We start from the raw sequence: 23,487 nt of genomic DNA, 5'->3' as shown, positions 1-23,487 counted from the left end.
GAAACAAAGCAACAATGCTCCTGGAAGCGGATTTGTTTATTAATCTCTTGTTCGGAGTCTCCCGCGTCACTTTGACATTCAGTGCAAGACAGTGCCTATGTAGGTTTTTGAACTAATGGGAAATATTTTCACCGCACGTGTCAGGGGATCGTTTCAGAGTTATCATTGACTGGAACTTGAACTAATGTCTTTAATAGAAAATTCAGTGCGTTTCAGGCAATAAGGAAACGTACGGTGTTGCGCGCGAAGCGCCATTATATGGCCCAAGAGTTTAAAGCCCCGAAATACCTACCGCACACAAAACACAAAATCCGCAATCCTTATTCGACGCTGCACAAAATTCTCATCGACATAGTGTGGTCAAAGTATTTACTCACGATGAGGATACCCTCCTGTATCGCATCAGAACTTCACCCATCTACACACAGTCATCGTTATTTAAGGAAGGAAGGAAGGAAAAAGTGGAGATTGAAGGCAGGGAGGTTAACCAGTTTATTGAGTGCACGGTCCAGCTCCCCGCTTTGTCTCTCATGAGGTGAGTTCTGTCATGTTGGAGAATTTATCTAGTTGTGCCCCCGGCTCGAAGAGAAAAGAGAGACGTTACTTCTCGACCTACAGGCAGTGTTCCCTGAAAGCTCCGCAGTAATAGACAAAAGAATTAAGCGCCTGATGTTTGCGTTCTTTTAAAACACCGAATTGATGGACGTTCGGCGAAACACCCTTACTAATAGCGTAAGAGATGCTCAGGAGAAAGAACTGCCGGTCAAAGACGCCACGCAAACCCCGCCTCCTGCAACACCACCATCACCACTATCTAAATCATTAGCGCGTAGATGACGAAACTAATAAAGTGACAGCTGTTTGACTCAACAAGCATGCTTCCAAGGGTTAAAGCTATTTCTACATTCTTACTCATCGAAGATGTTGGGTTCGCTCAGCGCTGACATTTCTAAATCGTAATGACGATATGTATACAGCTTGAGGCAAAATTTATTTACAGGAGAGATCGAACTGGGCTACGTTTCTCCAGGCTGCTACTCTGCAGTCTGGAAGAGGAGAATGATGGAAGGAAAGAGAGAAATCGAGAGAGAACAGAAGGAGAAAAAATAGGCATGCTAACCAGAAAAGCGTCTGGTTGGCTAGTCTACCCTGGGGGAAAGAAACAGGCGAAATATAGAGAAGAGAGGGGGGGAGGAATGCGGTAAATATGTACACGTGCGCGGACAGCACTATGCAGTCTGAGGCGCTTGCATAATGAAGTCCGTTTCAAAAAGCACGAAAATGGTTTCGCTACCTTCTATAGAGTGATGATCAAGATGAGGAGGCAGAGAATGAACTACGTGTAAAGGTCAGGTATCATGGCGCTAGCTGTTGTGCGGGAATCCTAATGTTCAAAGCCATCAACACATATTCACTGCGCGAACACTGACATAAGCGTGCCTTCGGAAAGCTCATTTGCAGTTCTTCCGGCCATTTACAAGTACTGTCAGCGCAAATAAACTGAGAATGCGCAGGATCCGCGAAGAACAGGAACTTCATAGCAGTTTGCCCAATGCATGCAGCTTCCGGAATAGCACAATGCTGTGTTCCCGTCCCTCCTTCCACCGTCGCCTCGCACGCTATTATACGCTAGTATACAGGGTGTTTTGCATAACTTGTGTCAAGGATTAAAAAAAAAAATTGGTTGACCGCAGCTGAATGCAACCAACGGCATATGGTTTACAGTCATGTGGCACTGCTTAGAGCATTCTTTTCACATTGTGCTTAATTAGTTAATTAACAAAGATGAATTGTACAAAATAGTTATTATTCACTTTAGGACCAAGTGCGTGTCGTCGCTTTGGAGATGGGGTTGAGAAACGATCGATCCAATTTTTCGAGGCGACATACATGCTGCGTGGCAATAGCGCATGAGCAGAGTCACGTGGCTTTATTTCGTATTTCCCGAAAAAAAATCACCACGCTCGTGAAGTGCGTCTCCGCTGAAGTGCCTGCCCAGCACAGACTGGGAAATTTTGTTACAGAATTTGAGCACGCACATCGCTGAGGAGCCCCATTTAGGCTTAGTATAATCACCTAGGAGAGTTGCTAAAGTGAAATGATCGTTTCGGTCACGTGGTGGGGCTGCAGTCGACCTTCAAATGTCTAAGTGGTGTAAGCGGGAGAACGTTGGAGAACGGAGGTGGTGTAATCCCGAACGACGACAAAATGTATGCCGGGTGTGGTAGAGTGCCTAGCAACGCATTGAAAACGACGACGAAGCACGTTGAAAATGTGCAAGCCCGTGCACCGGGCCGCGTGCACCGCTCACTACAGGACTACGCCTCGCTGCACGTGCACTCGTGCAGTGAAGAAAAATAAAGAAGACAAGCATCCACGAATAAGCAAGTGCCACAAAAGAGCGCTCCTCGAATCGGAAAATAACACGTGGCTGAAGCAGCCTACAGACGGAGAAAAGTCCACCTCGGCAAGACAGGCGGAGCTGAGAAGCGCAGCAAGGAAGTCGCGTTGGCTTGAGTCGGACGTCAACGTTCGGGAGGCCAACAGCTGTCGGAGGGACCCCATCTATGGGGACCCGGTCGAGCCCCAACGGACGACGAGGCCTCTTAGGGACTCGTCTTCCGTCTTTCGTTCCCGTAAACCTGCCGAGGAACAAGAGCCTGCAAGAGCTCGCCTGCCGTCTCCGCTCGTGCAGTTCGTCGAGCGACGCACCACGCCAGCTTCGTGGGACACCAGATAAACTGCGAGTGCGCTGTAGTAGTCGGTCCGAACGCTTTGTAGAGACGCTTGGAGTCGCCTGCCTTCGTGCCTTGTGTCCGTGTACTTGAAACTTTTATGTTTGAATATACGTTTGTGTGCTGTGATCGTTGCCATTCTTTTCTTGCTGTTCTCGGAGGCGTCTCTGACCCTCACAATTAAGCCTGCTCCCCGCACCTCATCGTAAGACCGGGCTCATCGGTGATACGTCTGGTAAAACCTTATCGCAGTGTCAAATGGCCACTGCGTTATCACCCATTATGAGCATCTGCATGCGTTTAAGAAGGCACGAGTACGACTGAGTGTGTGAGGACCAAGGGAGTGCTGTTATAACGCCACAATCGCTGGCGGTCGACTGCATGTGCGTCTGAAAAGCGAACCAAAGAATAACGGCTGCTTTGTTCGTGCCCGCCTATTCAAAAACAGCTGCGCACACTATACATACACCTCAGCGTTACAACTAACGAGCCAGCGCGACTTTTTATACACGTTAAATTAAGAAGGATCAGTAGCACCAGGGCGAGCACCGCATAGTGCTTGTATGCGCCCATACGACACCTGATTGAACATGCGATTAATGGTGCGGTATGTACGTCCGCTGCTATCTTCCGAACAGGAAAAAAAAGCTGTGTGTCTGCGCGTACGTGCGTTTGGAGGCGAAAAATGAGCTATAATTAGGTATGCACCGTTTGGCAGTTACGCAACACCTCCGCTTAAGAATTGGCAAGAGAGGAAATAGATGGTCACCGATCAACTTCGAGACGTCATCTTTTTTTTTTATGTTCGTTAGCAGCTCACGCCTATAGTAAAAAATGTGTTTTGGTAGCTCTGACTATGCATCGATGAATCAGTGTGCAAAGTATTTGGAATTTCGTTTCGTTTGTACGCTTCTTGTTCTTAGTTTATCTCGCCGCACCTTGTTGTCCCGTCTCTGTTCGGGCTGTATTACTCAAGATGAAGTTACACCAAGACGCCCACTGTCGGTTCTCTTAATGATCTTATCAATTACCTGTTCGACTTATTGGAGCGAACACTTCGTCACGCTCAGATGACTGCACATTGACGACGATATATGAGGTGGCGCTGTCGAGGTGAATTACAACGCCTGGGAAATAAATGAAGAGTAAATCCCCTTAAGGTCTTTCTCCTCGCACCGCGCCGCCATTCCACCTTGCCATATTGGGACAGACATATTGGGATTCGTTTACACTATCCTCTCGCGCACCCAATTTTCAATTCCGCAGTAACCACGAGGTCGTTGGATGTGAAGAACGTAGGGTATGTCATAGATTGAGTGATTGCTCATAACAAGGAAACCGTATTCACCTCAATTAAAAAAAAAAATACTATGGAATGTCTACTCCTAATCTAGGGAAACAGAACACTTATTCATTAAAGATATTAATTTTTGTGGCTCTCCCGTACACGTATAGATTCTCTAGCAGTTTAACTTAGGCAACGTACGCTTAAACAGAGACACACTTCGAGACAGGTGGTTGAAGTGCTCGCAGCGTGCCTCAGGTTGCAAACTCTCTGGGCTGTGGCAGCGGGCAGAGAGTGTTCATCGCTGAGCAGCTTTGCTATCGTGCACATAATGATATCCGCTGTGGGGTCCACATTAAAGAGTGCAAACGCCCACATGTTCACTCTGAGCGGCTCTGTGACGTGGACGTTGTTCGTCGGGATGTTGACTGACGGCTTTAGCAGAAAGGGATGGAACGGCGAAAGATAAAACTAGCGAGACATCCAGGGACGTTACACGCCGCGCCTTTCGAACGCGAGCAATCCTGCTTGGACCACTTCCATCACGCGCAACCATGCACCATAGTACGCTGCTGGATGTCCACCTCCATCGGCAAGGGCTGTCAGTATGCGATTCTAAGTGATGAAAAGTGCAGCACGAATTAAAATCAGACGAAACATGAAACAGCGGCGAGTGCGTAGTGAAATGTAGTTAAATGTAATGACACAACGAATGCATATGAACACATCGGAGGATACTCTAGAAATATATAAAATAATTTATGAACCAGATGAATGAACTAATGGTTTATCATCTATTAATTCAAGAGGAGAATGTTTCTTTTTTTTTTTTTTGCTTAGGAAGTCAAAAAGCATGCCTCAGACAATTTGTTTTGTTCGATGCTTATGAGGCACGCTTCTCGAATATATCACGCTAAGAAGCCGTTATACCTGGCACTAATGGATGACTCTTTGAACAAATTCCCGCACCAACGCTTTGCAAAGTACTACAATGTTAGTTAGAAGCACGGTAGACCATTTATTTTGTACGCTACATTATTCTTACACTGACGTACCTCCCACATTGAAGTAATTAGGGGTAGAATCCATGTAACAAAGGCAAATTATACGTGGCCCACGGCATAAGAAATTGCCGGTAGAAAGTGTTCCAAAACACACTTTTTTAAAACAAGATAATCATCCCTCTCGATACAAAAAACGCAGTTCGAATGATTTATTATGGTATTGGAAATATGGCCTGCCGGCTTCTCTGCATTAATTCAACTGTTGCATGAGCGCTTTTGCTAGTTGAGTGCTGTCGTAAACACTTTACGCCTGTTACGAGTTCTATATGCATTCTATCGAGCGCTTTACATGCAGATATTTTTACGCACGCACACAAAAAAGTTTATGGCGGGCGGCACCATGATCGGTACTCGAATGTGGGTGCGGCTTCTAGAAAAATCTGACCGGATATGAGCCACTATAGGCACTCCCGTATGCTGCCCCCGTCTCGTGCCGGTTGTTCATTCGCCGGCGGCAGTCTGGGTTTCTCGACGGCGCCCGTTTTAAAAAAACAAATACCGACCAAACTGCTCGGGAGACCTTGCAAGCAGCAGAGATTGTGCATACAGGCGACAGATGTTCAAGAATACGGTGTTGATACAACTGACAGACAAACAGGTGGCATTCGTGCCAAGGCCGCGAGAAGGCTGGCGATCTTGATATTGGTTCTTGTCGCATGCTGCCTTACGCTTTCTTTTCGCTTTCTTTTTGTCTGGTTAACTTGACGTCTGTTGGCTGTGTATATGACAATGAATATACGTGTGTGTGCGTTTGCTTGCGCGCTCGCCCGCCTATCTACTGCATTTTACGTACCATCACAGTGTGCTCGAGCGCACTTGCTGCGTCAGTCGCCGCAGCTTCATTCGCGCTCGGCGGCACGCAAATGTTGCCCGTCATGCACGTCGAGTATTCCTGGTGACGCAAGCGTCGAAATCCGGCGCCATATAGAGCATGTCGCATCTCGACGCCGGCGCCCCCAGACACTGTAAAATAATTTACACGCTTAAAAATAAAAGGGTGTAAGTCGGTCTATAACTCTTAACCTGCACGGGTGTAAGGTGCAGACAACCTTAGACCTTTATTCACTGTGAAAGTTGTAAATCATTTTACAGCATAGCGCGCGTTAACGCACATCATTCACGATGGCCACGGTGATGCGCCGGACTATGACACAGTCACCCCTAACAGGTGTAACGTGACATCCGGGCACGCACGCTATAGCCTCGACGTTACGTCAGGCTATTGACGAGCCACATGGGTGCTTGCAAACACCGACGGCTTCCCGCTGGTCGCATCTCGTGCACCGGCGATGCGCGTCGCCTGCAACGCGGCTGGCAGCGCTGCTCATCAGGAAAGCCCTGCGAGACACCTGGTGACTGGCAGCTGCCAGGAGTCTCACAGCGGTGATGAAACAGCGTCTCGGCAGTTACTGTACTCCGTTTCATACATCAGGGTGCAACGCTGGGCAAGCTACGCAAGTAGTACGGTCCCCAAATTTGATCACTCCGCGCGTTCCGGCTATGCCTCGCTGGGCGCCAGCGGCGTTTGCTGGCGCGAGCATGTACGTGAGGATGCCGCGACGGGATGCAAATAAAAAACAAGAAAAAGAAAATTGATATAAAACAACGCGCGTTAGCAGCCGAATGAGCGCATCGTTCGTCTGCTTCTAAGGGTAAATTCTTATCTTGATTCAGAGATGACCTTATATAAGGAACATTTTCACAAAAATACGTCAAGAGACACCCAACTCTTTCCAAGTGCGAACACAGCCAGTGCAAAAAGTATCTCTAGCCTCCGCGGCGTTGCACCTGATGTATGAAACGGAGTATAGCTGCCAAAAACGACCTTCCTGCTCTGCAGCAGCAGTTGCCTATGCACGTGCCGCGTCGAGCGGACGAGTCGCACCCGCGTATTGAGAGAACACCGTCCGAGGGACCTAAACGCAACGTTATACCTTGCTATCAGTGTCTGCGCTTCGTCCTTCGACCAAAACTGCCACTTTCTCCTTCTTTTTTTTTTTTGCGAATGAACAGCAAGAAACAAAGGAATCGTATGCGGAAGCCTGATGGCCAAGGTCATACTTCAGGAGTCGTATTTCAGCCCTATATAGGAGGGCCACCGCCAGCATGAACGGACGACGACCTACCATTCAAATGCAGCAGGCCGGTACAAGCCACAGCTCGCTCACTCACCTGAAAAGACAGAAAAAATGAAGGTTGGAGCAAAAACTAGGCAGCTAAAGCATGACTAACAATCACAATAACACTAGACCGTGCTACCAGTTATGATGCCCGCAGTGACGCTACTTGTCTGCGTGGAACTTGTGTGTTAGTCGGTGTAGTGCTGACTATTATCATCTTGCTCTATCTTTCTTTTGTTTCTCTTAGCAGGGATATATTCGGGATTTTGGGATGGCCGCTTCTGAGGTGAGAGATTGTCATGCCGCACCAATTTTCATTATATAATTAAAAGAAGCACGAGCCTCAAGTACATTGACATGGCCGTAGATGTAAGAAAAATTACGCACGTGCAAGTTCCAAAAATAGGTAGTCGCTAGCATTAAAATTTACGTCGCATTTTTATTCACTCGTAGATTTCAGCACTCAACAGGCCAGAGCAACAACAACAATAACAAGAACAAAAAAGCTACGAAAATTCTGAAAATTGTCTACTAATGCGTAAGCGTTATTTGCCTCGGCTGTGTCTTCGTTTATGCTTAATTTTGCCTACTTGCTTTTCTCAGCTTATGCGCGTCTACCCATGGCCTTTCCGGTGGCAAAGAATGCGTACGCTTTAGTAGGCAACGGTAATATTTTCTCGCCGCATGCGGCCTCTTCAATGCAATCGTACCCGTTGAGCCGAAACGCCTGGCACGAGCGCGGCTCGACGGAGCTGCTAGCATAGCAGAGAGAGAGAGAGAAAGAGAAAGAGAGAGAGGAATACAGGAAGGCAGGGATGTTAACCAATCAATAGTCTGGTTGGCTACCCTACGCTGGGGAATAGGAAAAGGGGAAGAGAGAGAAGGGAGAGAGAAGGTGTAGGTACGTGTACGGACAGCGCTTGAGTTAAAGCCGCTCCCGCAAACCAGAAGTTCTGAGAAAACACATCATAGCAGAGCGGCCGAAAAGGAAAACCAGCTGCTGCAGTAGCGCGTGCGGCGTTTCGTGAGGGGAGAGTGCATCATCGCGAAGCCACGTCACCCAAGCCGTCGGTCTCGCAAGCCTGTGATATGCGCGCGTTCCTTGTCCACTCTCGCCTGTGTGCTGACTACACCTCGGTAGGGTCCAATGAAAACGCGTCAAGCGTCTCAGCGCGTTGGCTCTCCCCCGGCGAGATGTTCATAACTCGAAGGACGCTCAGCAGCATCTAATGGACATTGGGCCACCCCAACATTTAAAGTTGGCCCAGCACCAAACTTCAGTTGGGCATCCCCCCCCCCAGACTTCAAGTTGACCCATCCCAAAATTTAAGTTGGCGCACCCCGAAATTTAGCTTGGCCCTGCCCCAGATTTTAACTTGGCCCATCCCCAAATTTAAGTTGGCGCACCCAAAATTTCAGTTGGCCTACCCCCAGATTTCAACATTGGCCCATCCCGAAATTTCAGTTGGCTCGCGTTCAAATTTCAAGTTGGCCTACTCCCCAATTTAGTTTGACCCACGTCCAAACTTTAAGTTGCCCACTCCAAAATTTTAAGTTGGCCCGCCCTCTAATTTGAGTTGAACCACCTTACATTTCAAGTTGGCCAAACAATAAATTTCAACTTGGCCCAACCACAAGTTTCATTTGGTCCACATCCATATTTCAAGTTGACCCAACCCCCAATTTCAAGTTTACCCACCCCTAAACTTCAATTGACCCACCCGTACTATAGGCTTCCCCATGCATTTTTAAAAAGCCCTGTGTATCTCTATGGGTATTCTCTTATTTTCTTGCTTTGAATTGTTCCTTATCGTTTAAAAGCTACCAATTATCCACGTTTACACTATCATCACGATTAAATGCCTTTGCAAATTACGCATTGGTGTGCAAATACACGGCATTACGCCTTTCGCTTGACAGAGCTGGGGAGCCCCTCAATGAATGCTGACGCATTAAAAAGACAACATTGCCGAATCGATGTCGGCGAGCTAAAATGTGCTTCTCCTCGAACGCGCTGCGTGTTGTATCGCGATCTCGCAAGAGGATTCGTCTTGAGGCAGCACAACCGCGTTCGCCACGGTGTTTGCAATGAAAAAGGTCACCTCGACGTTCTAAATGTCATTGCGTGAGGAGGGAGCTATATAGTTCAGCGTTTCACAAGCGTTCGCAAACATTTCCGACACGAACCCTTTATATTAATCCACTTCCACGAAGCCAAAACTTTTATCTATAGCATCCCTCGCATCAATCTGATTGCACACCTCGCCGGCGCCGCTGACGCTAAAAGCGGCGATTTGCCGCTCTCGGTGCGAGAAACAAATCTACGCAGCATGCGACCCAGTTTCTCGCCCACACGCAAACACGTCGAGAACTGTTTCTGCTTTATTTTTTCTGTTTCATCATGCCCCGCTTGGACGGCGCCATTTCATTTGTCTGCTCGACTTCAACGCAGACACCCGGGCCCAACACTGGTCCTCAGTACGCCTCTCTTTTCATCATTGACCACCAGTGCACGTATGCAGTGTCGCCCTCCCGGAGACTACGGGCAAGCACGTTCTGGGCGTCATTCATCGACTGAGATTTCGTGCAGCCCGCAGCACTAGGTTTTCTTTCTTTTTTTTTTCTTTTTTACGTTAAGATGGGAAAACTCAGTTCGGCACTGGGCGCCGAGTGTAAGACACGTGTTCGGTCCCTGTCGCCGCTATACTTATACCACCGCGCGCGGTTAGCAGCATTGACTTATATTGGTATACGAAAACAGACAGGTTAGTTATTTTCTAGAGAACTGGCACAGAAATTGGAACGTTTTCAGAGGCACGAAGACCGTGCTGCAATTATTTTATATTATTTTTCTTGATTTCGGTTACCTTGGTGTACGCTTCATGTCATTTCGAACACCCCATCTGAATTAGCAAGCCCTAAAGGGCTGTCATCTCCAGCTTTCATTAAGCTCTCTCGCTCTCTCTCTCTCGCTCCTCTCAGAACCGCTGAACGCGAGTAGACGTGAATAAATTGAACTTGGCTATTCGGAGTTGTATGCCACGGTCACAACGACGCAACCGTACAAGGAATGACAATAACAGGGTGTACTAAAGCTATGTTACGTAGCCGCAGTATACACTGTCTGCGCCGGCTAACGTAATTCGCGCCCTAGTCGCTATGGCGTTGCGCTGCTAAGCACGAGGTCGCGAGTGCGATTCTTGGCCGCAGCGGCAGCATTTCGACGGGGCACGAGAACGCCTACGAAAAGCGCATCGAGTGCATGTTGAAGAAGTCCAGGTGGTCAGAGTTACACCGGAGTTTCCCGACATGACGAACCTCATAAACCGATCGTGGTTTTGGCACGTTCAAGCACTGGGACATAATTTGTTAACGCAATTCGCCAGCAGAAGTAGAGTCCCGCGTAAGCCTGTCGCGTCGCTCGGGCAGGATATAATCACTAGGAGCTCGAGAAAACTGTACTGTCGCGTCGTTGAGAACCAGGCGTTGGAAATGTGGCCCATCGGGGAGTGTCAAGCTGAAATAGCTATAACTTATACATAAACGCTTTGAGTGAGACATCAGTTTACCTTTAACGGACGAAGCAGCCGGCGAAGCGAAGGCGAACTGGAACCGTGCGTTGCAACAATCGAATTTATTTTTTCAACCTTTTCGCCCTTGGTCACTAGCTCGGACACAGACCAACTATCATTATCGCCGGCACCGATCAGCCACTACGGGCTACTGGTGAACTTTATTGTACAAAATACGCGCACTCGTGCATCACAAGCTTGGAGAGGCGAAATCCCGATATTCACCCGTTGCATATAATCGTTCGTGGAAGATCCTCCTTCCGAAGGACACCCACGTGATAACTCTTAATGCCGTTACCGTGTGAAGCAAGAAGCAAATTAGCTGTACGCTATCGACAAAACAAGCTAGAATACAAGCAATAACTGACGAGACACGATGGTAGCGACCACATTGTTTATTTTGACGTGAAGTCTGCACAGTATTGTTTCCTATCTTCGCGGAACACCAAGTGACAGGTAACGCTTGGGCATTGCGTTCACCCATGCACGTGTTTGAGTGGAATGACGGATAGCGCCGAGTGCAATGCCTGCGGTACCGAGGAGACTGTAGAACACTGTGCTATTTACTGTCCAACTTTTTTCTTTTTTTTGAAAGTCGGAGACCTGACCTTTGCACAGCTCTACTTCAGTTGGATAGAAAACCGTTCGCCTTGGACAATATCTTGGGACCATAGGCTCGTATATGGAACTTACAAAAGGCCACAAAAGCGCTGCTGCGATTTTTGGAAGCTACCATATTGAGTGACCGTCAGTGATATAGATCAGAAAACTGTAACCCCGTAAGTGGACTTTCCCTCCTTCTCTTAATCTTTCCGTACCCTTTTCCTTTGTCCCAGCGTGGGGTTCGGTCCTGGATAACCTCCCTGTCTTTCGTTTGTCATTTTCTTTCTCTCTTGACGAGAAATCTGTAGTGACGGGTAAAGTAAAGAGAAGAGAAAGGCAGGCAAGGTGTCGGAGAGCGAATTTTTGAAACAGTTCCTCCAGCTAGCCACTAAAAAAAAATTAATTCTAGGGTTTTACATGTCCAACCCACGATACGATTATAAGGCACGTCTTACTGGGATGCTTCGTTTTAATTTTGAAAACCTGAGCTCTCTAACGTCTACCTAAAAAAAAAAAAAATAGACGAGCGTTTCTTGCATTTCGCCCTGCGTCCGAATGCGGCCGCCACGGCCGGTATCGCACCCGTGACTTCCAGTTCAGCAGCGCAACGCCATAGCCGCTGACAATGTTGGCAGTTGCCAATAAAGCCTTCTTGGTAGTGCATTGCTTTGTTTTGCTTGGTTTTTAACTTGAGAAGGAAATTTATTTTCGTAATTATTTTGAAAGTAAACTAAACTTCAGTATTCCGTGCCATAGTGAAGTACTTCGCCATTTCGTACCGTGCAGCTTAGCTTGAGTGCGCACCAGTTTGCAAAGCATTTATTACAAGTCTGATTTGTACTGATTTTCTTCCCAACGCATTATTTATCTGTTTATATTTTTTTTTGTTCCTGCACGGATGACATGCAGGAGCATGATATGAACGCGGAAATACGGTACGCACCTTGCATCACCACCAGTTTCGTTCGTTCGGAGCGCATACGCATTACTATTCCCATCAGTGAGCACGGGGCAACCTGATGGGGGGGGTCAAACGTGGGCGGCGGCGTGGACGCGAACACGCCACGCCATGCACGCTAGCATGAGGCGCGCCGGCAAGGCGAGGCGAAGAGCAGTGCCCATAATGTATGCGTCGAAGCGGTGTTGCAAAGGCGTCACGAAGTCGGGGTGGCAAGGGAGTACACTCTACCACACAGGTACACCGGGGGAAACTATAGTTTTAGGAACGCGTAGACTGCTAAAAATTTTTAGGACCCTGAAATAAATTTAGCTGCGCAGGCAACGAAGTTAGAATGTGAGTTTCGTAAAAACCGATATTCAGGCTCTGAATGTGCTGCTGACTTGCAAGTGCGCCTCAGCTTGTAGAGCTCGTCAACTTTTTTGCATTCACTGCAAGAAAGTGGACATTCTCCATAAGGTAAGCCGAATATTCTGCGTATATACAATAGTCAATAAAGTTAGGATGGTAGCTGCTTGTAAAGACCAATCCTCAAGTGCTCAAAGCGCCGCCAAGTTGCAAAGTGCAACTTAGTTTGCAGAACTGTGAGCTTTTTTTCTGTTGTCTCATTAAGGAAACCACAAAAACATTTAGCAGGTGCACAAATGTGGGCCTGCTTATCTTTGTCAACTTCGCAAGTGCACGCAAGCGTTCGTTACACCCACTGTACTAGGCGCTTTTTTCTACACATCGAATTTTACTACAGCAGTTCGCTACCACGCTCCTTAATTTGCTCTGGTAAAAATTGCGGCGGTTTTACATGCTAAAACCACGATCCAATATGAGGCACGCCATAGTGGGGACTCCGGGAATTTGGACCATCTGGGGGTTCTTTAACATACACCTAAATCTAAGTACACGAGTGTTTTCGCATTTCGCCCCCATCGAAATGCGGCCATCACGACCTCGTGCTTAGCAGCCTAACACCATAGCCACTAAGCAACCACAGCTGGTGAATTTGCTCTAGTAGAGAACTTACTCACCCTCAACATCACGTTCAACAGTGACTGTGACACTGTCTTAATTCGGGTTACCGATTTGAGATGAATAAGATCCGCAGAGCTCTGAGACTTCATGATTGGGTAAGCAGCCTCCCGCACTTTTGACAAACGTAGGACCACAACTTGACGGTGGCCCGTTTCATGGTCCTTCTAAGAATAAGTACTCCCGCAGTAGCACGCTAGGTCGTTGTTTACAACAGTGTGAATCTCGGACCGGTTTGTTGTGTGCGTCCGTACATCCGGCTTTTTCATCTTCGTTTCCGTCAGATTGTCGCCGTCGCGTCATAATCGTCAAGCCACCTTCTCCACAGCGTCATCGTCATCACACGACGAAGAAAGAGAAAGCTTTGCCCACCACTGCCATTCGAGATTGAACGCATGCCTTTTGGCCAACGTGCAATTGGTAAGCCAATGCTTTTACTCCTGCGCTGTAACGACGATTTAGAATTCGGCAACTTGTGAGGGATTTGTATGCCACGTACACTCCCGACAGCAGCGGGGACTGCGCCCGTAGTCCGGAGGCCACATCTGGCAGCACTGCAGCGGTCGAAGACGCCATTGCGCGCAGCGCAGAGAAGTTGCTCGTGAGAAGAAGGCTTCTGTGGTGAGGGCCTGCTGTACGGTAAGTGAGTTCAGAGCCACAGGAATCGCTGAAGCCTGTAGTTTTTCATATTTTTCCGTTACGCCCATCTCCCCCAAGAACACGATTTAGAATCTAGAGTAGTTCCTTCCAGGCGAACTGCAAATCAGCTGTCCGCCGTGACAAGGCCAGTGCCCAACCATGCGGAAGCTACCGCTGCCGTATCGACGGAAACTTCCACGTACGGCTGCTGCAGAACCAGCTAGCGCACATCACCGTAACACGTCGGTAACGGCCGGTCCCTAATGAACACGTCAAGCCAGTTTGACAAACGGGTCGTATCCGTGGCACGCTCTACGCGGACGTCACGTCCATGCGCGCACGCCCCTCGAGTGTGGCGACGTGGAGTGAAAAGTACGAGAACTACAAAAAGTGAAGGGATAGCTTACAAGCGTACCTGTGAAAATACACGTCCTACTCGAAAATCGATGACGGTTTCACGGCCGCACAAGTGGCTATCAAGAAAATTGACTGAAGGCAACTGAAAGTAAATTAGAGCGGAGGATCCAGGTACGCCTCAAGAAGCCCGGCGCAGAAAAGTTACCTTCATGTTCTCGCCTCCTCAATCGATATTAATGTTGCTTTAGTATCTCTCTCTCTCTCTCTCTCTCTATCTCTCTCTCTCTCATTTTTTTTTTTTTTTGGAATCGAAAGCTATGTGCAAATAGCTTACTGGTCAATTTCACGCCTGAGAAGGTTTCTCTGCCGTCTTGAAAATCAATGTAAACAGGAAACCCTGCTTTCAAGGTTGTACGCTTTAATCTTGCGAGTGCTTCCTTCGTCCGGAAGACGTGTCTAGACGTGTCCTCCTTGAGGAGTTCGGAAACTTCCAGTTAAAGAATGTGACAGAGATACTAAAATGAAGCACGAGAATAACAGAAAACGAAGAGGCCGCACGAGAAGACCATCCTAACATATGGCATATATATTCTGTCCACTTTAGTATTACTCTATTTTCGCCTCCACATAGAGCTACAGAAAAAAATCATGGTGATGACATTTCGTGGCCAGTACGTATAACAGAGCCCCAAAACTAATCGTAAGAGTATAAAAACAAGCGCCTCTCCGAGGCCAAGTATTCCTTTAGCCGTAGTTGAGGGCTTTTGACTACGTGATGTAAAACAGAGAGGAGGAAAAGTAGTCTAGCCTGGTGACTGCTGCGCATGAACGTTCATCGCATTCATGTGAACGGGTAGCGCGAACGAGGAGGATAAAGAAACAGCCAGACAGCAAGAGCGCTGAACTTCAAGTACACTTTATTCACACAAAATACTTATTTAAATACCAACTATACAACAGCCCAGCTATACATTCAAATACTCGTTTTCCTCGAATAAAATCTAGTCGCAGTTGAGCGCTCGTCGTGTGTGGTTCTCTGTTTGTCGTCGTCGTTCGCGCTTCCCGTTAGCACGAATCAACATCAACTCACCTGATTCTCCGTTTCTTGCATTCTCACTCGGGTATATTATGACACGTAATCAACCACTCTCATTTATGAATTAAAAAACAAAAATACACGAAACTTCCTCGTAGGCAATAACTGGCTCCTCTTGTAGACACAGGGTGTTGCAGGCACGTAAGCGCATGGGCCTTCTCGCTACAACCCACCCCCACAGAGAAGGTAAGCCAGATATATTAAGGAGCTTGCAGTTGGTATGCTTCTCTATACGGTAGCGGACGCGGACGTGGAGAACGAGGAGAGTCATCTCATGACGCACCTTGTGAAGTGAAGCGAACCCTCCAATAAAGCGAACTTGAATTGACTGCTTCGACCACAGCGCCCTGATTTTTCTCACTGCTCGAAAGCCTCGATCGACCATTTTCTAAAATGGTTTCGCTTTTCAGCGACCCGTCACGAAGCCGCGGCTATACAATGCACGAAAGCGGTCGACCGAGAATGCGGCCTCGATTAACCCAACAAATTTCATACGGTGACATACGTCACTGTTTGCGTCGCGGCTGGAAGATTTGTGCATGTGCGTGATGGCGGTGCGAGTTCATGCCCTCCAATCGAATTGACGGAGCTCCTCGGATGTACGGATGAGGACAGAGTGAACCTCACAAGGTTGTCTAGCTCTGTCGTTTCGTCGCAAGGGCATGCTAGACCAATGCGAAACTGCGGCAAATGGTCGGCCTCGCTGCCTGCTTCTGGTTCACCCAATACTCTTTTTTTTTATTCGTCAAGAAAGCAATCCTGGGAAAACTGTAGCTTTTCCAAAAGCTCGTCCTGCAAGAATCGCATTCGAGTAATGCACCTTTCCCCCAAAGATGCCACGGCAATGCGATTGGAAGTGAAATAATCGAAATTGACGAATGCCGTGGCGGCGTGATATCGCATCAAAAGTAAGTAAATAAACAAAGTAAGTACGCACACAGATGCCGGGAGTGCAGATTGGATGCAATGTGATCGAAAGCCCATTTCCTTCGCTCCATAGTTCCCGCCTGGCTGGATGTGAGTGCTTTCAATCCGCGCCGTCAGTTGCAGAACCGAGAGCACACAGAGGCGAATCGATCGCGACTGCCAACGCGGATTTCGCTTGACTGTCAAGTCAGGCGGGCATCAAAAACGTGACTCCGTTCACGACACAAAGGTTGTGCAAAGCCAAACGGGTTGGTTCCCGCCTGAGCGCGATTCATCTCCAGGGACGAGCACAGCCCGCGTGCAACTTGATAAAAGTGGCGGCAGTTACCACGGCTGCTGACCGAATGTGCATAGACATCTCTCGAAGAAAAGGGCTACCGACCGATCGACAGTGGCCGAATGGCTCTTACCATCGAACGAGAGCGTCCTGTCGTCCGAGATGCAGGGGTACCCCGCAGGAGGCGAGAACGGGATGCGAAACGGACAGTCGTAGAGCCTGCGTTTCATCCCTGCAGCGTTCCTTGTGGGCCGCCGATGCGCGTCGCCTGGGCAAAGATGAACACTTCCCGCTCGCCTTTCGGTGCATTCGCGTTTCGAGACGCGGCATCGGTCTCTCTTTGCCGAGCTGCTCGCGTCGACGGAACGACGCTCGAGCAGGTGCACAGGAAGCGAGAGGTGGAGGCGAAAGGAACTGCGGTGACGCGAGCGCACGAGAGATCAGTAGGGAAGAACCGGCGAATGCCACGACGTCGAGCTCACGAGAAACGGGCCCTGCTCCTCGAAGAGTTCCGTAATGCGGTGTAAACGCTACACACTCCCTGCCACAAAGAAAGGAGAGGAACATTTTCAGACCGCTTCATTACTGCAATGGTCTAACGCAAACAGTTCGAGAGGCTTGCACAATCTTGATCATTTGTATTAATCCTTCAGTGTGCATGCGTTTCTTCCGCGTAAGCTGTCTTTGGTGGACGAAGTATTATTGCGAAAGGTAGTCCAAAGAGCGGACGCAGGGGGCACGAATCAGGAATGAGGAAGTGCTCATACCAGCGCTAATGTAATTTGAAATGAATAAATCACTTAACTGAAGCACAAGAATTATTGTCAACACAGTGTGTCAAAGTTGCCGTTTATTGCGGACCAGCCCCCGTGAGCTGCCCCACCACGTTCCCGAGGTCACGTGGACTCGCTCTTCCGAGCACACCGGTCGTAAACGGACCCCAAGACCACATGATGTAGTCACGTGGCACAACTGCTGCAGTCGGCAAAGGCGTGGTACATACTAAAGCTTCAGCTGGGAAGGATACTCTCTCCTATCTTCGTCTTCATTGTCGCCTGGTGTCGTCCACGCAGTAGCAGAACGCGTTCTCAGTCACGCCGATCGGAGATACAGAGCGAAATGTGAGACGAAAGGACGAACGGTTACCAGAATAACTGTCCTGCCGGGTGCGCTACCGCGCTACACTGTTGGAAAAGGTAGACACGGTGAGGAGCTGAGAAGAGAAGATGCGAAGAGCGTATGCGTTCGTGGTCACGGCGATCAGAATAAGCTCCCTGCCAATGGCGATAAAGTGTTGCGCTTTTCATCTACGATGCAAAAAGCCCGGGAAAAACGCAAGCGTCACGGGACGTAGATTAGGCGACGTAAAAACTCGGGACCGGTGGCAGCTCACGGAAACTGACGACGTAACGCCGCAAACAGATGACACACGAGCACACACAGTGTTAGTAGACCTAGGCACAGTCAAGCGCTCGACATTGCGACCACATCATTATTCTAAGGAAAGACAAGTGCAGAGGTAGACGAGGCGGAGAAGAGGTTGCTCTGTCTTTGCGCCATGAGAACAGCGAAGGAGTTTTGGCAGCCAAATGACGAAGAGAAAAACGAGACACATGAGTGCGGGAAATCACGGCAGGAAGAAAACACGTTTGGTGGTTGCGCTTATCATTCCCACTTGGTCTGTCTAGAGCGGAAACGTATGCTGCACTCATTTTTATGCATCAACCACCCCCGATGCATTACGCCATTCCTCCCGCGTATATATATTAACCCGCGCCTTTCAAACTTTCTTGTTTGTTTTTCTTGTTTACACTCGGCAGTGATAACTTCTCTTTTATGTGCGGGTGCGATGCAGTACCGATAGTTTAGACTCCACGTAAGTATGCCATAACTGTACATGCTCGCTGTCGGCGCAAGTCGCCTGCGGATGTCACGGTATACTTCTGTAGTTGTGTGCATTGCAGCCGAAGCAACGCGTGTCATAAGACGTTGCGCCGGACAAGGAAGTGACATCAAAGGAGAAGCGTCGACCTCCAAATCATGCGCCTCGTTCAGACTTCTGCGACTTCTGATGGAAGCAAAGGACGGAGTACGACTTCGATGCCATCTGTCAACATCGATAATCTGGATGGCTAAAGAATCCCGTAGACGACCAATGAAGAAGCGCCAGCAAACACTCTGCTTGTTTTGAGCCTGCATCCGGTGTGGATGGAAAATGACTAGGTCAGGAGAGCAGACAGTAGGGGCTCGGAACTTGAAGTCTTCCACTGCTCGGTGTTACGAAACTATAACGTATCCACTTGACCCCGGGAACAAATAAGAATGCATTCGCATAAATATATCGAACCATTACTGCCACATACCACTCAACTACACAGGTGACTCTTTTGAAGCATACAAATTAAGAAAGCCATTAAAAGGACACCAAATAGGAAACAATTTGTTGAGCCGTACTGGCCAATTACGCTTCTATAATAGCGAGAAAATCCATCGTAATCATCAGAGGAGGCGGGATAGGCCAGAAAAAAATATAAGAACAAAATACGGGTGGTGAGGCCGCGTCGGAAGTTCCCGCACCAATTCGCCGTGACGTAGCTGGTAAACGGACTAAAGGAAATTTCTCTGACGGACTCATGCAGACCAAAGTGTTAAAAGCCTTCCGTTATGTTAAGAATTTTTTGTTTGTCATTTATTGCTCTTCAGAAGGAGTGAAAGTTCTGGTTGCTACAATTACGCCAATTATTAAGGAGTGTCTAACGCCCCTTGAAATCACCTTTGAAATCCCACAAGGTACCATCCGGTTTCTCGAACTTCGTCTGGCTTGTTTAAGTAGGGCACACTTGCTGGAGCTATGAAGCACTGTCTAGTAAGCCTCTCCTACTATACAATTCAATGCATTCCAAACTGATATAGAGAGGGATAGCCAAACTTTGCTTTAAAAATGCTATGGAAAAGAAGTGCCATCATGCTACTATGTTCGCTAGCTTTGAAGGTAAAAGAAAACGGTTATATACCACAGCAGGTGTCAGTGGCAGAATGTTGCTGGAAGATTCTAGGAAGCGCAAACCGCAGAAGATCGGAGCAACGGCCACTGGTAGAAAAACAAGTGTGGTGCCGCATATTCACAACGCTTCCCACCATTTGAAAATTGTACAGAAAGCGAAAATCCGAGTCGTTTTCTCTGCTCCTTATAAGCTTGGTAGGCTTTGCAAACTTACGAACCCTGAGGAGGAAATGCAACCAGTGTGCGAAAAAAGACATTTGAACAGATATGTTGATTGCACTCGAGCGCCATGCCGTCATTTTATACCTTCTTTTGTCCTTGTCTTGTGCTGCGCTCTAACGAACCTTATCATGAATCCCAACTAACTGGCCCAACTTGCCGTCTTGATGTGGTTTACAAGTTTCCCTTGCCATGCAACAGTGTCTAGAGTGGACAGAGCGGAAGATGCATTAATGATCGCTAGCGCGAGCACAGTTACAAGGTTAACCAAAAAGTTTCATCAAGTGGATTCATTGCCATGGATTACAAGACTTGTGATCGATGCAAACCAGTTTTTAAAGAATGCGTAATCATAAGACACAGTCACAATCAACTAACGCTCGAAATTATTGAGGCACGTGCTCAGTGGACTGCAGCCGTGTGTTTCTTGTAAGGTGGTTGTTTCGATTGTTTTTTGTCACGTGTGCTATGAGCGGCCATATAATGTGCAATAGGTTCATGGGAAGCTAGCGCTTATTCTGTCAATTGTCCCTGTTCTTTCATACTCAAACTGAGTTGCGCTAAATCAAGAGACGGTCTATACAGGTACGAAATTCGCGTTTTCGTTAGACTAATATGTTGTTCTTATTCGGCTAGACGCGCCTTTCCTACCCCAGTCCTACGATCATTAGGGTACGTCAAACACGCATTAGAACTTTTATTGCGATTGTAACATCATTTGTTAGAGAAAAGTAATGTAGTCAGCAAATTCGAGCTAGGCAGAGCGCAATATAATAGCAGTAAGGTAGCACGGAGCTCCGGAATTTTATGGATACTTCTTACAGCAATGCTCGCGCTATATAAGGCTTACTCTATCTCACAACCCAGCGTTTCCTACACCGCTCCTGCCGACGTGACTTGCAAGAACAGTTATTGTATGCCACCTTGCAAGAGGCCAATTCCAGAAGGCGTTAAAGTACACTTGCAGGAGCAACAACGTAGAACGGGCAAAAAAGTGATAAGGCTTATGCGGAGTGCACATTGCTCGTGTCAGTTTGCTTGTGCCCAAACAAACGTTCCATTCAATTCTAAGACATTTAGAAATTTGGAAGTATAAAGGGACCATCTCTAAGCTGGAACGTCCCTGTAACATACCGAACGCTGAACGTCATCTCTGCCAGACGCCGCTGCCTTGGGCATCAAGACAGCGCAGCTGCTTCTAATGACAGTCATTTTGTCCGAAAAAAATTAGAAGAGAAGAAATCGAAGCCACATCGGCGTACGGGCCTGTTCTGTGTTCCTTCGCGTAGCTAGTAAACGGGGGAAAAAGAAAGAAAGAAAGAAAGAAAGAAAGAAAGAAAGAAAGAAAGAAAGAAAGAAAGAGTGAAAGAAAGAAGCGCTCCCACGCTGAGAAAAGAATGAGCAGCGCGCACTGGCAGGGACGACTGAAGCAAGAATCGAGGTGTGAACGACGCTCTACAAAGGAGCTGGCCACACTCGGAAACCAACCACACCCAACCCACGCGCCACGGCGAACAAAGCGCCAAACAATGGCGTTGCAATCGGTCGATGCGCAATGACCGTAATCAATCCGCGGGATCGCGGATACCGGAAGACGAGGCCCCTCCTTTCTCCGTCCATGCGGAAGGAGGCGGAAACCGGTGAACAGATGCCAGAAATTGTCGTCCCTCTCTTTCTCACCGCGTAATCTCATTTGCGGAAGTAGAGAGTGAGACAGAGACAGAAAAAGAGAGAAAGAGAGAGAAAGAGCAGAACCACTGATTTTACGAAAATTCCAGCTTTAAACGGAGACCGCATGGGGCACATTTTCGGTTTTGCGTCCCCTAATTCATTGCAGCTGATTGGTCGATCAGTTGCTGATTGATTAGTTTCTTATATTTTTGGAGATGTTGGCAAGAAACACATCAAGGTTTTCTTCACAACGTTAAACTATACGGAAAGAAAAGAAGGATAAAGTGAGGTGAAGTGTTCTATACAATGGCCTGTAATTAGTAGTTGGCATTCTGCGATTTAACTCTTTAGTTATCACGCCTATTCAAATCGATACCCTGTGATCGATGCTTTAGATCACCGATTTCGACACGTTGGACCCGTTTCATATCCACCTAAGGTCATCCAGTAGTTAGTACAGGCACTGAACTTTCAGAATCAGTTTAAATTTTCACGCAGTTTAAATTTTCATGCGCGTATGTTGTAGCGAAAGGAGGCGTGGCTGTCACCTTCTGCCGCTCTCAAGAAAAAAAAGTATGCCGCTCACGATTACGCTGCAGTAGCATCAAAATTTTGTTACCAGATGACTCCCAGCAAGTCAAGAATTAAATTATATCGCCGGCTTTGCCGTCCGACAGTGATGAGCGGTGACAATTGCCCAAATGTGACGCCAGCTGTTCGCTGGAGAGCTTTGGTTTGGAGTCCGAGTCGTTTTATTCTGCCAAAGTGCACTTCTGAAGGTCTGGCGCATGTCCAACATGAGGACCTGGCGTTTTCAACCACTTTCCAAGAGTTTTGCCTCTCTCGTAAAATCCAGGCACGAGCGCGCTGCCGGTGTAACTGCGCAGTTATCGAAAGTCGCTCGCACGGCGTCGTCCCGCGCGGCTGCGTCGCGAGAAAAGCGTCGTGCTCGAAGCTGTGCTGCCCGTGCACTTCAATTTAGTGATGAGGACTCGAGTTATGATTACGATGCAAAGTAGGTTCAACCTCTGACGACGACGATGTTTTGAGTTAGCACGCCACACCCGCAGCTATTCACCAGCGAGTTTGCTTTACGGCCGTGAGCGATCTCGTTCCTAGTGCGCGCTTATCTGTCGATCTCTTTGCACGTCCTGAGAGCTCTACTGATTATCTTCAGGGTGCATACTTCTCTTGGTTATGATGTGCTGTCATCGGCAGCAAAGAAACTTCCATTCCCGCCAAGAAGGCCGCCCGTAGCACATCTCGACCCAGCACTATGGATCTACGCAAGGGAGTTTACATCGGCATGGGATTTCTTTCTGCTCTTCTTCTCTGCAGAGGTGATAAAGACAATCTGCAGTAATGGAAACAGATATGCTTGAATACATAATCTTGTAGCTGCCCAGCTACCTTGAGAGCGATCGGTTCTGGAAGAGGTGCATGACTCTAGACGAACTGGTGAAGTACGTTCCTTGGACTTCTCATTGGACCGTCCTCAGAAGATGCCGAAAAGACGGAACTGCAAGATGTGTTACGAGGACTGCTAAGTTGAGCAAAACCAATCGTATTGCGGGAAAAGTGCGGAGTGCACCTATGCTTCACAAAATCCAGGAACTGTTTAATTCACCGTATGGCATAAGTGATGAACTGGTCTTAGTTTCTTTTTTGTATCCGAAGAACATCAGTGTACTGAGCATTTACTTTTTCAGTCGCTATACGTTGGTTATTTATCTCTGAAATGTATGTTCTTAATTTTCTTTGATATTACTGTCAGATATCATGTTTTTTTATGTTGTTTTTACCAACTGGCAGCAATAATGACGCTTTCTATAATTTTTATGTTTTACCTAATAAACTTTTTTTTGGTTTACAACGTATGTTTTTGCACATCATTATACACAATATGCTATGCTGCAACATATGTGCTAGAATATTAT

The 23,487-nt window shown here is 47.7% G+C and overlaps 1 long non-coding RNA gene across 6 annotated transcripts in view; it reads left to right on the top strand.

The window, feature by feature from the left end:
* LOC129384371 (uncharacterized) overlaps window positions 1-23,487 on the top strand; it is a 430,482-nt gene that overhangs the window by 57,342 nt on the left and 349,653 nt on the right. For 2 of the 6 annotated variants that reach the window (XR_008612104.2, XR_008612106.2), the window contains exon 2: window positions 13,645-13,780. The exons of the other annotated variants lie outside the window; for them this stretch is intronic. This is a non-coding gene — a long non-coding RNA (uncharacterized lncRNA). The remainder of the gene's footprint in view (window positions 1-13,644; window positions 13,781-23,487) is intronic. 6 annotated transcript variants of the gene reach the window in all.

Source organism: Dermacentor andersoni, chromosome 8 (assembly GCF_023375885.2).
Source record: "Dermacentor andersoni chromosome 8, qqDerAnde1_hic_scaffold, whole genome shotgun sequence".
NCBI classification, from domain to species: domain Eukaryota; kingdom Metazoa; phylum Arthropoda; class Arachnida; order Ixodida; family Ixodidae; genus Dermacentor; species Dermacentor andersoni.
The sequence above is the reverse complement of the archived record's forward strand: the minus strand, read 5'-3'. Positions and strand labels throughout refer to the sequence as shown.